This window comes from Chiloscyllium punctatum, chromosome 11 (genome assembly GCF_047496795.1).
Source record: "Chiloscyllium punctatum isolate Juve2018m chromosome 11, sChiPun1.3, whole genome shotgun sequence".
Taxonomy (NCBI): Eukaryota; Metazoa; Chordata; class Chondrichthyes; order Orectolobiformes; family Hemiscylliidae; genus Chiloscyllium; species Chiloscyllium punctatum.
Genome location: NC_092749.1, coordinates 66,215,222 through 66,229,833, shown reverse-complemented (window position 1 = coordinate 66,229,833; position 14,612 = coordinate 66,215,222). Strand labels below are relative to the sequence as shown.

Sequence of the window (14,612 nt, the reverse complement as noted above, 5' to 3'; positions counted from 1 at the left end):
GAGACCCTTCGGGAAAAGGAGAGGGTGGATCCTATTGAGCAATTCCCTGAGCAGACTGTCAAAGCCATTTGGCAGAATGCCTCATCGCCAGAACTTTCCAACAAGCACCAAGACATGGCTTGGCTGGTGGTGAGAAGGGCTCTGCCTGTGAGATCCTTTATGCACGCCCGGACTCTCAGTCACACTACACGCTGCCCTCGAAGTGGCTGTGGGGGGGAACAAAACTGTCACACACCTCCTTCTGGAATGTGCCTACGCAGAATAAGTCTGGAGAGGAATGCAGTGGTGTTTGTTGAGGTTTGTCCCGAGCAGCGCCGGGACATGGGACTCCATGGTCCACGGCCTGTTCCCCGGGACGCACACTGAGACGAACATGAACTGTGCCTGGAGGATCATCAACTCGGTGAATGACGTTCTCTGGGCGGTCCAAAATCTGTTGATCTTCTGGCTGAAGGAGTTGACCCCGACTGAGTGTCGCAGACTGGCACATTCCAAGGTCCAGGACTACGTGTTGAGGGATGCGCTGAAGCTTGGGGCAGTGGAGAAGGTGCAGTGGGGAAAGACCACCGTGTAACGTCTACCTGCCTAAAGAACAGGGGGCCCACGCAGTCATTTGGGGTCTGCTGACACCTCAGCTAAAAATGTAATCGTACAGACCTGTAAATAGGAATGATTACTCTGTTTCGGTATGCAAAGAAATGGAATGTTTACATATGTATGACATGTCCAACCTTACAGATCATCAAAGTATTTTATGAATAAAGTATATTTTTGAAATAAAAAAAAGAGAACGTATGAGTTCTACCAAGGTTCGATCCAAATTTCAGCACAGTAGCCACTTCCGTGGAAACGTATGTGGCCTAATATCTCCTTTCGCGGTTTGGTATCACATTTAGTTTCATTAATACTCCTGTAAAGCACCTTGGTGAAACTTTTTAAGATGTTTAGGCGCCATATAAAGACTAGGTGGTATTAACTTGAAATAAACAGTCTTTAATGACTGGGGTTTCCCGATGATAAAGTTTAAATCTGACAGCAAATTGCAGGGACGTTTCTACTTATTCAGTAATTATAACATTTCTGATGCTGATAGACACCATAACCTTGATCAAAAATGCTCATTAAACCTAGATTTAATAATAAGGTTGTTATTATTTAACGTCCAACTGCCTGCCTCAATATTTGCGTACCAAACACAAAAAAAACAATTAATTTGATTTCTCTTGTCGTAAATTTGCTTTGACATTATTGCTGCAAATGAACACACATTACAGAAGAGCATTTAGTGATTAAATTCTACAGGATGAAATAGTATTTACCTCCCAACATGGCTAAATGTAAGTACGATTTGGAGGTGCCGGTATTGGACTGGGGTGTACAAAGTTAAAAATTACACAACAGTTTGGAAAATAACCTAATGTTGTGTGATTTTTAACAATGCAACTACAGTGGATTCGGAACGGCGGAGGTTGTGATTGGATGAACAAAGTATCTGGTGTAGTGGTGCTGGAAGAGCACAGCAGTTCAGGCAGCATCCAACGAGCAGCGAAATCAACTTTTCGGGCAAAAGCCCTTCATCTGCAGTCATTGTTTTTACCAAAGTATCTGGTGTGACTGGCCTGGCGTGACGTCTGTGATTGGTTGGATGTGGCCAGCGTTCTGATTGGATTGGTCAATTGTAGCCACAGCTGTGTTTGCGATTGGCTGGAATAGACGAAGTTTGTGATTGGCTAAAGAAGGCGCGGGCCGCGACATTTGTGAATGACGGTACAGCGGTGGACATGGGAGAAGTGAGATTCAGTTAAAGGACGGAACAGGTGAGTATGTGTTCGGGAGCTCACTACAACCAGCAAGTATTGTGTTTTACCGGCACCAAAGTAGAGAGTCTGAGAAGTCTCTAACCGGCTGTATCCACAGCGCTGATTGATCTATTTATTTATGTATTTAACAGTCGATGAGTTCATGGACATTCCTGTGCTTAACTGCTGTCAATTTATCGTGGCTCTGGCCTTTCAAGATGTGTTTGGTGGCTCAGTGGATGGTAGACCGTCCTCGTGTCAGTAGGTAAAGGGTACAACTTCTATTCTGAGCTCGAACTCAGAGCCGTAATGAGGCAGGTCTTCCACCCTTTCTATTCCTTGAATGTTCTTGATCCACCAATATATCACTAAAACAGACTATCTGGTTATACTCATAGTGCTGTTTTTGAGAATGTTGCTCCTTACATACAGATGCGTTGCCATATTCTCCATGCTGCAACAAGCACTCCTGGGTATTTTCAGATTTTTGTTTTTATTTCAGATTTTCTACCTCTGCATTTGTTTTAATTATGTCCTAAAAAGGACAGTCAATTCAGGACTGAGGGTGTTGTGCTTAAAGGCATGCATTTGAAATTAGGTAAATGAACTTGTAGTGCAGATTGAAATTGGCAGCTATGATGTTGTCGTTATCACAGAGATATGGCTCCAATGGGATCAGGGCTGAGAACTAAATATCCAAGGGTACATGTCCAATTTAAAGGATAGGCAGGTGGGCAAAAAGGTCAGGATTGTCTTGTTAGTAAGAAATTAAATTAAATTGATAGCAAGAAGGGATGTAGAGCCAGAAGGAGTAATGTCCATGTGAGTACAGTTGAGGATCTAACACGAGTCAGAATATGGAGAAAAAAATAAATCAGGAGATAGAAAAGGCATATAAGAAATGTGTACATTAATCATGGGGGACTTCAATATACAAGTGGACTGGGAAAATCTGGTTGGTAGAGATCTCAAGAAAAGGAATTTGTGGAATGTATGTATACAAGATGGTTTTCTGGAGCAGTTTGTGATACAGCCCGCTAGCTTATAGACTGTCTTGGATTTGGTGACGTGTCATGAGGCAGACCTGATTAGGGAGCTTAAATGAAGGAACCTCCTGGAGGCAGTGACCATATTTTGGTAGGATTCATCTGCATTGTGAGAGGGAAAAGCTGGAATCTAATGCACTGATAAAGGTAGCTACAAATACATCAGTGAGGACCTCACCAGATTGGAAGTGTAGTCTAGCAGAGAAGGTGGTTCAGCAGCAATGACAGAAGTTTTCTGGAAGCACAACAGAAATTCGTACCAAGGCACAAGAAACACACTAAGCGGAGGATGATGCAACCATGGCTGACAAGGGAAGTCAGGGGCAGTATAAAAGCAAACAATAAATATACAATCTGGAGAAGATTAGTGGAAGCCAGAGGATTGGGTAGCCTTTTAAGCAACTATCAAGTGAAAAGCAATAAAAGGGGAGACCATGAAATATGAGTAAGCTAGCTAGTAATATAAAAATATTATGAGTTTGTTTTTAGATGTCTGAAAAACATTGGGACACTGGAAAATGAGGCTGGTGAAGTAGTAATAGGGACCAAAGAAATGGCAGAGGAACTGAATAGATATTTTCCATCAGTTTTGACAGTGAAGACACTAGCAACATACCAGAACTTCAAGAGAATCAGGAAACAGAAGTGAGTGTAGTGGCCGTCACTAAGGAGAAGGTGCTGGGATAGCAGAAGGGTCTAAAAGTGGATAAATCACCTGGACTGGTTGGACAACACGGCAAGGTTCTGAAGGAGATAGCTGAAGTGATTGTAGAGGCATTGGTAATGATCTTTCAGGAATCACTGGAGTCAGGAAGGGTCCAAGAATAGTGGAGCATGGCTAATGTAATACACTTGTTTAAGAAGAGGAGCAGGAAAATCAACGTTTCAGACAAAAGCCCTTCATCAGGAATAGAGACAGGGTGCCTGCAGAGTGGAGAGATAAATGAGGGCAGAGGAGATGACCTGAGGGTTGCAGTGAGAGAGAGACTCACTGAGACTCTTGTAAGCTTCCACATAATTCCTATAATGTGGTGTCTAGAACTGAATGCAATACTCCAGGTGTGGCCTTACCAGTATCTCATACAGCTGAAGCATGACCTCGTGGCTCCAAAACTCAATTTCCCTTGCCAATAAACACCAACACACCATATGCTGCCTTAACAACCCTATCCACCTGGGTGACAACTTTCTGGGATTAATGCACTGGACACTGAGATGTCTCTGTTCATCAACACTGCCAAGAATTTTACCATTAGCCCCCTACTTTCTTTTTCTGAAGTGAACTACCTCACACTTTTCCGCATTAAACTCCATTGCCACTTCATTGCCCAGCTCTGCAACTTATCTATGTCCCTCTGTAACCCATAACATCCTTCGCGACTTTCTACAACTCTGCCTACCTTAGTGTCATCTGTAAATTTACTAACCCATCCTTCTATGCCCACATCCAGATAATTTATAAAAACGACAAACAGCAGTGGCCCCAGAACAGATCCTTGCTGCACACCACTGGTAACTGAGCTCCAGGATGAACATTTCCATCTACCACCACCTCTGTCTTCTTTCAGCAAGCCAATTTCTGAGCCAATTCGCTAAATCACCTTCAATCCTGAAACTCTGTATTTTGTGCAATAGCCTACCTCGTGGAACATTATCAAACTCCTCACTGAGGTTCATATACACCACACCAACCACTTTACCTTCATCCACCTGTTTTGCCACCTTCTTGAAGAACACAATAAGGTTAGTCAGGCACGACCTACTCTTCACAAAACCCTGTTGATTGTCTCTAATCAAATTATTCCTTTCCAGGTGATTATAAATCCTATTTCTTATAACCTTTTCCAACACCTTACCCACAACCAAAGTAAGGCTCACTGGCCTATAATTACTAGGGTTGTCTCGTCTCTCCTTAAGGGAACAACATTTGTTATCCTCCAGTCTTCTGACACTTCTTCTGTTGACAATAATGACATAAAGTTCAAAAGCCAAAGACTCTGCAATCTCCTCCCTGGCTTCCCAGAGAATCTGAGGATAAATCCCATCTGGCCTAAGGGTCTTATCCATTTTCAGATCTTCCAAAATCACCAAAGCCTCCTCATTGAGAATCTCAATCCCATCTAATCTAGTAGCCTGTATCTCCGTATTCTCACTAACATTGCCCTTTTCCAATGTAAATACTGACAACAAGTATTCATTAAGTGCTTTCCCTATATCCTCAGATACCACACACAACTTTCCACAATGATCTTGGTCCTAATCTTACTCTAGTCATTCTCTTATTCCTAATATACCTATAGAAGGCCTTCAGGTTTTTTTTTTGCTCCTATTCGCCAACAACTTCTCTTGTCCCCTCCTGGCTCTTCTTAGTCCTCTCTATTGATCTTTTCTGGCTAACTTGTAACTCTCAAGCCCCCTAACTGAGCCTTCATGCCTCATACTCACATAAGCCACCTTCTTCCATCACAATTTCTTTAGTAAACCATGGCTCCCTGTCTTGAAAACTACCTCCCTGCCTGATAGGTCTCTCCTACTCAAGGAACCGCAGTAGCTGTTCCTTGAATAAACTCCACATTTCAAGTGTGTCCATCCCCTGCAGTTTCCTTCCCCATCCTATGCATCCTAAATCTTGCCTAATCACATCATAATTGCCTTTCCCCCAGTTACACCTCTTTCCCTGCGGTATATACCTATCCCTGCCCATTGCTATTGTAAACGTAACTGAATTTTGGTCACTATAGCCAAAGAGCTCACCTGCCTCCAAATCTAACACCTGGACGGATTCATTCCCCAGTACCAAATCCAATATGGCATCTCCCCTTGTTGGCCTGTCTACATACTGTGTCAGAAAACCCTCCTGCACACGTTGAACAGAAACTGATCCATCTAAACTACTTGAACTATAGTATTCCCAGTCAATGTTGGGGAAGTTAAAGTCCCCCATAACAACTACCCTGTTACACTTGCTCCTATCAAGAATCATCTTTGCTATCCTTTCCAGGACATACCTGGAACAATTCAGAAGCCAAAAGAAAACTCCTAAAAGGTTGACCTCTCCTTTCCTGTTTCTAACCTCAGCCCAAACTACCTCAGTGGATGAGTCCTCACATGTTACGTCAGCTGCTGTAATACTACCCTTGATTAACAAAGCACCCCCACCCCCTTTACCATCTTCTCTGTTCTTCCTGAAACATCTAAATACCAGAATCTGCAACGATCATTCCTGTCCCTCCTCCAGGCATGTCTCTGAAGTGGCCACAACATCGAAATCCCAGGTGCCAACCTGTATTGCGAGTTCACCCACTTTATTCTGGATGCTTCTGGCATTGAAGTACGCACATTTCAAACCAATACCCTGATTGCTGTTGCCCTCTCGCGAGCTTGTAAACCTATCCCTGACCTCACTACCCTCAACCTCCTGTACACTGGAACTACAATTCAGGTTCCCATCCCCCTGCAGCATTAGTTTAAAACCCTTGAAGAGCATTAGTAAATTCCACCCCCAAGGATGTTGGTACCCATCTGGTTCAGGTGAAGACCATCCTTTTTTTTGAGGTCCCACCTTCCCCAGAAAGAGCTCCAATTATCCAACAATCCAAAACCCTCCCACCTACACCATCCTTACAGTCACACGTTGAGCTCTGCTCTCTCCCTGTTGTTTCACTAGCATGTGGCACGGGCAACAAATCAGAGATCACAACTCTGTTTGTTTTAGCTCTAAGCTTCCATCTTAAATCCCTGAATTTCTGCCTTAGATCCCCATCTTTCTTCCTACCTATGTCATTGATACCTATGTGGACCATGACTTGGGGCTTCTCCCCCTCCCCCTCAAAGATCCCGAAAACACGATCAGGGACATCACGAGTCCTGGCACATGGGAGGCAACACACCAATCGTCAGTCTCTCTCGTTCTCACAGAACCTCCTATCTGTCCCACTAACTATGGAGTCCCCAATGACTAAAACTCTGTTCCTCATCTCCCTTCCCCTCTGAGCAACAGGGAAAGATTCTGTGCCAGAGACCTGTGGCCTACTGCTTACCCTGGAAAGTCTCCCCCCCCCCCCCCCCCCCCGCCAACAGTATACTTGTTGCTGAGGGGTATCACCATAGGTGATCCCTGCACTGCCTGCTTGTTCCCTATCCCACCCCTGACGGTAACCCATCTACCTTCCTAATGTGGTTGTGGACTAATTACCTCCCTGTTACTCTTCTCAATTATCCCCTCCACTTCCCTAATGATCTGAAGTTTATCCAGCTCTAGCTCCAGCTCCAATTCCCTAACGCAGTTCTCGAGGAACTTGAGTTGGGTGCACTTAGTACAAATGAGGTCAGTAGGGACACCAGAGGTGACCCTTATCTTCCACATACTGCAGGAGAAACATTCAACTGACCTAACCTCCATTCCCACTATTCTGAATTCCCAAATAGACCACTGAATATATGAAACACAAAAGAGAAACACTTGTCACCTTACCAACCAATGCGCATAACATCTTTCACCAGAGATTCTTAGGCAAAGGCCTCCCTGTTACAAACCTGTCAGCAATCTTCAAATTGATCAATGTAGAAAATCATAATTGTAACCAATTTTTTTACAGGACTGAGTCCCATTTTCTATAGTTTAAATGCCATATGGGCACCTTGGCAGCTCCTGTGAAAGGGGAAGTGAGGAAGTAGGGTGAGAGATGGCACGAGTCCAAGTAAGTGGAAGCGTACTTAGAATAGGATTAGAGGTGGGGGGGGGGGGGTGAAGGCTGATTCAGGGTTTGTCAGGTGGAGAAACTGGTCTAGACAGGTCGGGGGGATGTAGTCCCAACCTGGGTATCAGTTTAGTGGTGGGTTGGGAGGTGGGTGTCCATTCTGGGACAGTGTTGTGTGGTGGGATGTTGAGGATTAGTGAGAGTGGAGTTAGACGTTCAAAGATTGAGAATTAAGTTCATTAGTTCCCTTGGGGTTAGAATAGGCTTTTAACCTTTCCTGGGTAACTATAAAGCATAAGTGAGTCCGAACCCTCCAAAGTCTCTGAATATAAGGATGTTTTCCAGAGAGTTTCAGGTGCAGGGGAATTGTCCATTAGAATTTCCAATGTTATGGCAAATGCCTCAAAATGAGTTGTGTGTCAAGAAGTTTGCATGGTTCCAGCACACAACTCAGTCCAATTTCTCTAATGATTCTCTGGCATTCGGAATGTCTGGGCGTAATAACGTATATTAACCATATGCGTAATAACTTATATTAACCTAATAACTTCACACTTCTGTTGAACCAGGCAGCCTGATTCTGCTGAGGGCATTGCCAGCAAATGACTGACTGTCACCTGCTGTATTGAGTTTAAGCAGGCACAGTGCACGCTCTTTTAGTTCACAAGGAGCAGGGTCCTGTGTATAATTTGTGCATATCGCTTCTAGTGCATGCAAGTACGCTAAATTGATTGTCAGTATAATTCTTTCACATCCAGAATTATCTGTGGTGGTGCTACTGAGTCGTTGTTATTGATGGACATTGAATTCTCCAACTTGAATATGTTCTGATCCCTTGCAGCCTTTGGCTCTTTATCTTCAACGTAGAACCATTCAAATTCATCAACTTGATGAGAAGGTGATGGAAAATGTTGGGTTTACAACAAGAGGTTTCTTTGCCAATATTGACCTGCTGCCCTGAGATCCATAATTGGTTTTCAAAGCTAGACAAAAGCTGGAATACTGCCGATTTTGGATATTCTAAAACAAAACAAAAAGTGCTGACAATACTAAGCAAGTCAGGCTGCAACAGTGGAGAGGACAGAATGAAAATTCGTCTGTTAGAAGGGTGCCAGTGAGCGAGGAGGAATGTGGGCCAGATAAATGATAGTGTTCAGGGTAAGTCAAGTTGGGTCTGCGAATTTGGAGACTGGAAGGTGAAGTTGTCACGTTTGGCAGCAGCGGAGAAATGTCAAATGCTTGAAGATTTTGGGGTGTGGGAAGATGTAGGTTGGGAAGAGATTTGGTGTCAGGGTAGTGGTGGATGAAGAATAGATCCATACAGTCTGGAAATAGATCCTTCACTCCAACTTGTCCAGGCTGAGCAAGTTTTCCAAACTAAACTAGTCCCATTTACCTGCGTTTGACCAATATCCCTCCAAATCTTTCCTATTCATGCACTTTTAAATGCCTTTTAAATGTTGTAACTGTATTTGCATCTACCATTTTCTCTGGCAGTTCATTACACGTATGAATCACACTCTGTGTGAAAAATTGCACGTCAGGCCCATTTCAAATCTTTCTCCTTAAAATTATGCCATGTAGTTTTGAACTCCCCCACCTTACAGAAAAGACCTTTACTATTCACCTTATCTTTGCCACTCATGATTTTAGTAGGTATTGGGAGGTTGGGGAGGAGGGAGGGGTAAAGAATAGGTTTTGGGAGGCAGAAGGTAGAATAGGTGTTAGGATGTGAGAGGGTGGTGTTAGGTCAGGGTCTTTGAGATATTGGTGGCCTCAGTAGGGTTAAATTGCGGAATGTATGGTGTCAGTTTAATGGTTATTTAGGAGTTAGACTAAGTATTTAATTACAATTTTTGAGAAGATTTGTAGCTCAGGTTGGTAAGTATGTAAGTTAGCTTGCTGAGCTTGAAGGTTTGTTTTCAGATATTTCATCACCACACTAGGTAACATCAGTGAGAGTCTCTGGTGAAGCGCCAGTGGTATGTCCTGCCTCTTTATTTAAAGATCTTGGTTTCTTAAGGTGGGTGATGTCATTTCTGGTTCTCTTTTTCCAAAGGAAGGTAGATAGGATCTAAACAAATGTGCTTATTGATGGAGTTCTGGTTAGAATGCCACGCCTCTAAGAATTCCTGAACACCATCAAAGACACCAAGATAGAAAAGGATGAAATAATGGTCTCTTTTGACGTTACAGCCCTTTTCACATCAATTAACGTTGCCCTAGCCAAAGAAACACTAGCATCACTACTAGGAAAACCAGGACCACAAACAGCAGACAGCACCAACGTCATGAGCAAAGATAACATCCTCAAACTAGTGAACCTGTGCCTCACTACCCACTTCACATTCAATAAGAAAACCTACAAACAAATCGATGGAACACCCATAGGATCACCAATATCAGGGCTCATAGCAGAAGCAGTAAAGCAGAGACTTGAACAAGCTACCCTCCCGTTTATCCAACCTAAACTTTGGGTCCGCTACATAGGTGACACCTTTGTTGTCACAAAATGGAACAAATTAGAGGAAACATACAACACCATCAACAATATCCTGACGGGCATAAAATTCACAAAAGAGGAGGAGAACGACAACAGACTCCCATTCCCAGATGTGACAGTTTAACAGAGAGCTTCAAATTAGTGTCAACAAAAAAACAACACACATGGACCAAATACTTGACTTCAGAAGCAATTATCCCAACACCCATAAACGGAGCTGCATCACGGCATTATTTCAATGAACTACATCACACTGCAGCACCCACGAACTACATAAAGAAGAAAAACATACCCAATAAACACAGTCTGCCAATTCCTTAGAAACAAACCCAAACAAGCAGACTCAATGCAACCAAAAACTATAGCCACATTACCTTACATCAAAGACATATCAGAAATGACTTCCAGGCTACTCGGACCCCTTGGCATAATGGTAGTTCACAAACCTACCAACACACTTAAACAGTGACTAATGAACCTAGATACCACCAGCAAAACTAACATCATTTACAAGATACCATGAAAGAACTGTAACAAACACTACGTCAGACAAACTAGCAGGAAACTTGCCACCAGGATACATGAACACCAACTAGCCACCAAAAAACATGACCCACTATCACTAGTTTCAAACAGACACCACTTTGACTAAACAACACATACATCCTAGGACAAGTGAAACAAAGGCATGCACAAGAATTCTTAGAGGCTTGGCATTCTAACCAGAATTCCATCAATAAGCACATCGACTTCGACCCTATCTACGTTACGTTGGGAAAAAAAAGGAACAGGAAATAACATCACCCACCTTAAACCAAGATCTATAATTGGAGAGGCGGGACATACCACCAGAGAATGTTACTGATGTTACATAATATGGTGACAAAACGTCTGAAAACAAACCTTCAAGCTCAGCAAGGTAACTTACTTACTTAAGTATTTAATTGTATACTTTTCCCAATTAACATAATTAACTGCAGAATTACTTAGCTCCGAATTCTCTGATTTTAACAGATGTTTTTGGCGGCTTCCAGGTTTAAGGGAATTGCCCAACAGAATATTCAATTTCCTGGAAAATTCCCTTGGATTCAGCTCCAATGAGGATTCTGCCTGGTCTTCGTGCACAACTCCAATTTATGTTGCAGAAGTGACTGCCTGGCCATCGGAAAATCTGACCCAGATCTGAAAGCTCCTTAAAGAAATTCAATAATTTGGTCAGATATAAGCTGCTGTTACTGACCCAGTCCTGATTTTGATGAATGAGCCTTTATTCTTCTAGATTTCTTATGTCTTCCATCATTAATGTTTCCAGCACATACCTCCTCCCCCCCCCCCCCCCCCCCCCCCCCCACCCCAGCCTCCTATATTGAGGCCAGGTTCACAAGTAATTTGAGGTTGCATTCCTTCACAATGGTTTAACTATAATGCATTCACAATTCTTATGTTCTATTTCATTAGTATGTTGCCTGATTGCAATGCATTTTTAAAATATATTTGAGAGACTTTGTGATCTCAACCAATTCCACCAGCATCCTTTTGGATGTTCTGATTATATGTTAACAGAGTCTTTCACAAACATAACGAGCAATCTGAGTCTGTTGTCGCTGCCTTTTTATAAAGGTTCAGGCTTGACTGGATAAAATCGTGCTATTGGAAATGAGAAACCTGAGATTATAGGAACAAACATCATGGAAGTTGCTTGCAATATTGTTAGTTGTTCCTTGAGTCCCTTGAGCAACCATGTACTTCTCTGCTTCTTTAACCTACTCTTGCACACCATCCCAACTGTTAAAGTTTGTCTATCTCCAATGGTGAAAACCTGTTGGATACCTCACGCTCCATTGATTTCTATTTCTTTCTACTTTCTTTGCCTGACGCATTGACTACAGCCTATCTATTATTGCTTGCTAGTCTGCCTCTCACATGTAGGTGAAGACAACCTCGTGGAACATCCCTTTTAGACACTTTTTCTTGGTTGTGTACAGTGTTCTGTGGAGCTAGTTAGTTATTTAGTCCAAAAATGTATTTCTTGAGGGAGTCAATTACTTGGCATTAGAAGGCATATCCCCTTGGATTCTTTGCAGATCCAAGATGACCCACATCCTGTGTGTCACACATTCAGTAAGCTTAACATCCACAGTGACATCTTGATTCCAGTCAGTTTAAAAAGTCTCTTTTTTTTCTTCTAGACTTACCTTGATATAAAATAATTACTTCCTACTGTCAAAAGCTCACTCCAAGTCTCTAAATATAATACATTTTAACTTTGTGTTAAAGTTAATTATGTGCAGTATAACCTTCAAGGTCTGTCCTGAAGGGAGAAATCTGAACTTTACACAAAAGGCAAATCTAGTTTCTACTTCATTCTGGATTAGTGGTGCTGGAAGAGCACAGCAGTTCAGGCAGCATCCAAGGAGCAGCAAAATTGACATTTCAGGCAAAAGCCCTTCATCAGGAATAAAGGCAGAGAGCCTGAAGGGTGGAGAGATAAGCTAGAGGAGGGTGGGGGTGGGGAGAAAGTAGCATAGAGTACAATAGGTGAGTGGGGGAGGGAATGAAGGTGATAGGTCAGGGACGTCGGTGGAGTGGATAGGTGGAAAAGAAGATAGGCAGGTAGGACAAGTCATGGGGACAGTGCTGAGCTGGAAGTTTGGAACTAGGGTGAGGTGGGGGAAGGGGAAATGAGGAAACTGTTGAAGTCCACATTGATGCCCTGGGGTTGAAGTGTTCTGAGGCGGAAGATGAGGCGTTCTTCCTCCAAGCGTCTGGTGGTGAGGGAGCGGCGGTGAAGGAGGCCCAGAACCTCCATATCCTCGGCAGAGTGGGAGGGGGAGTTGAAGTGTTGGGCCACAGGGTGGTGTGGTTGATTGGTGTGGGTGTCCCAGAGATGTTCCCTAAAGCGCTGTGCTAGGAGGTGTCCAGTCTCCCCAATGTAGAGGAGACCGCATCGTGAGCAACGGATGCAATAAATGATATTAGTGGATGTGCAGGTAAAACTTTGGATGTGGAAGGCTTCTTTAGGGCCTTGGATGGGGATGAGGGAGGAGGTGTGGGCGCAGGTTTTGCAGTTCCTGCAGTGGCAGGGGAAGGTGCCAGGATGGGAGGGTGGGTTGTAGGGGGTGTGGACCTGACCAGGTAGTCACGGAGGGAATGGTCTTTGCGGAAAGCAGAAAGGGATGAGGAGGGAAATATATCCCTGGTGGTGGGATCTTTTTGGAGGTGGCGGAAATGTTGGTGGATGATTTGGTTTATGCGAATGTTGGTAGGGTGGAAGGTAAGCACCAGGGGCATTCTGTCCTTGTTGCGGTTGGAGGGGTGGGGTCTGAGGGCGGAGGTGCGGGATGTGGACGAGACCCAGTTTCTACTTCAGCTGTATACAGTGACTCTGAAACTCATTTCAGTTGCAGTTGAAATGAAAATCTAAACAATTAAGGTTTGTTCTTGGGGGCAGAGTTCTCATCAATGAAGTTAACTTGGTTCCTCCTCACTCATCACATGGGCTTAATCATGAGCAGGCATTTTATAGAAGCAAGCCATTAAAATTAGAATATGGAATCTAGTTAAACAAAACAGTAGTCAGGAGTGGATTTGCAAAATTTTCATTGAGATAAAATGTACTTTTCTGAGTAAGTAACACATATTCTTCAGTGAGCAATCCAACCTCTGCAGGAATTAGGTATTACACAAAGATCTGCTATCTGCCCTTGTGATGCATGGCCAAACAAAACAATTTTAATTCTGCTAGGGAGATCCTGGAGTTTGGGGCTGTACCTGGTGCTGTTGCGATTTTGCTTTGCTTCGTTAGCCTTTTTAAATTATGCTGGGAACAGCTAAAGGGTGATTTTCCTTATTGCTCATGCCAAAGATTTTTCTGTAGTTCAGCTGGAGGCATGGACAGAAAATGGCAGATGGAGTTTAATCCAGACAAATATGATGTGATGCATTTTGGAAGATCAAGTACGAGTGGAAATCATACAGTGAATGGTAGAGCCCTGAGGAGTATTGATATGCTGAGGGATCCAGGTTTGCAGATCCACAGATTATTGAAGGTGGCAGCACAGGTATTAGCAAAAAAAGGGCTATGGCACACTTGCCTTCATTGCAAGGGGCATTGAGTTCAAGGATCGGCAAGTTATGCTGCAGCTGTATAAAATTTTAGTTAGGCCACACTTTGAATATTGCTTCCAGTTCTGGTCACCACACCACCAGAAAGATGGACTTGCTTTTGGAGAGGGTACCTAAAAGATTTTAACTGGTATGGGGAATTTTAGCTATGAAGAAAAGTTGGATAGACTGGGTTCGTTTTCACTGAATGCAGGAGATTGAGACACGACCTGATAGAAGTTTATAAGATTGTGAATGGGTTGGAAAGAGTGGAAAGTATGAGGCTTTTTCCCAGAGTGAAAGGGTCACTTACTAGGGCACACAGGTTCAAGGATGTGCAGGGGGTGGGAGTGGAGTTTAAAAGAGATGTACAAGGCAAACATTTCCCACAAAGGGTGGTGCGAGCCCAGAATACGCTGTCAGGAGGATGGTGGAAGCAGACACCATTGCTGCATTCAAG

General features: G+C 43.4%; 1 protein-coding gene across 5 annotated transcripts in view; it reads left to right on the top strand.

Moving 5' to 3' along the window:
* Window positions 1-1,704: 1,704 nt before the first annotated feature.
* The window catches only part of fancl (FA complementation group L), an 84,188-nt gene continuing 71,280 nt past the window's right edge, over window positions 1,705-14,612 (top strand). The window contains exon 1 of one of the 5 annotated variants that reach the window (XM_072580976.1): window positions 1,705-1,817. The gene's annotated coding sequence lies outside the window, so the exon portion shown is untranslated. Of the gene's footprint in view, window positions 1,818-1,952; window positions 2,065-11,098; window positions 11,263-14,612 lie in introns of those variants that run through there. The other 4 variants (XM_072580977.1, XM_072580980.1, XM_072580978.1 and 1 more) reach the window with 4 other exon arrangements.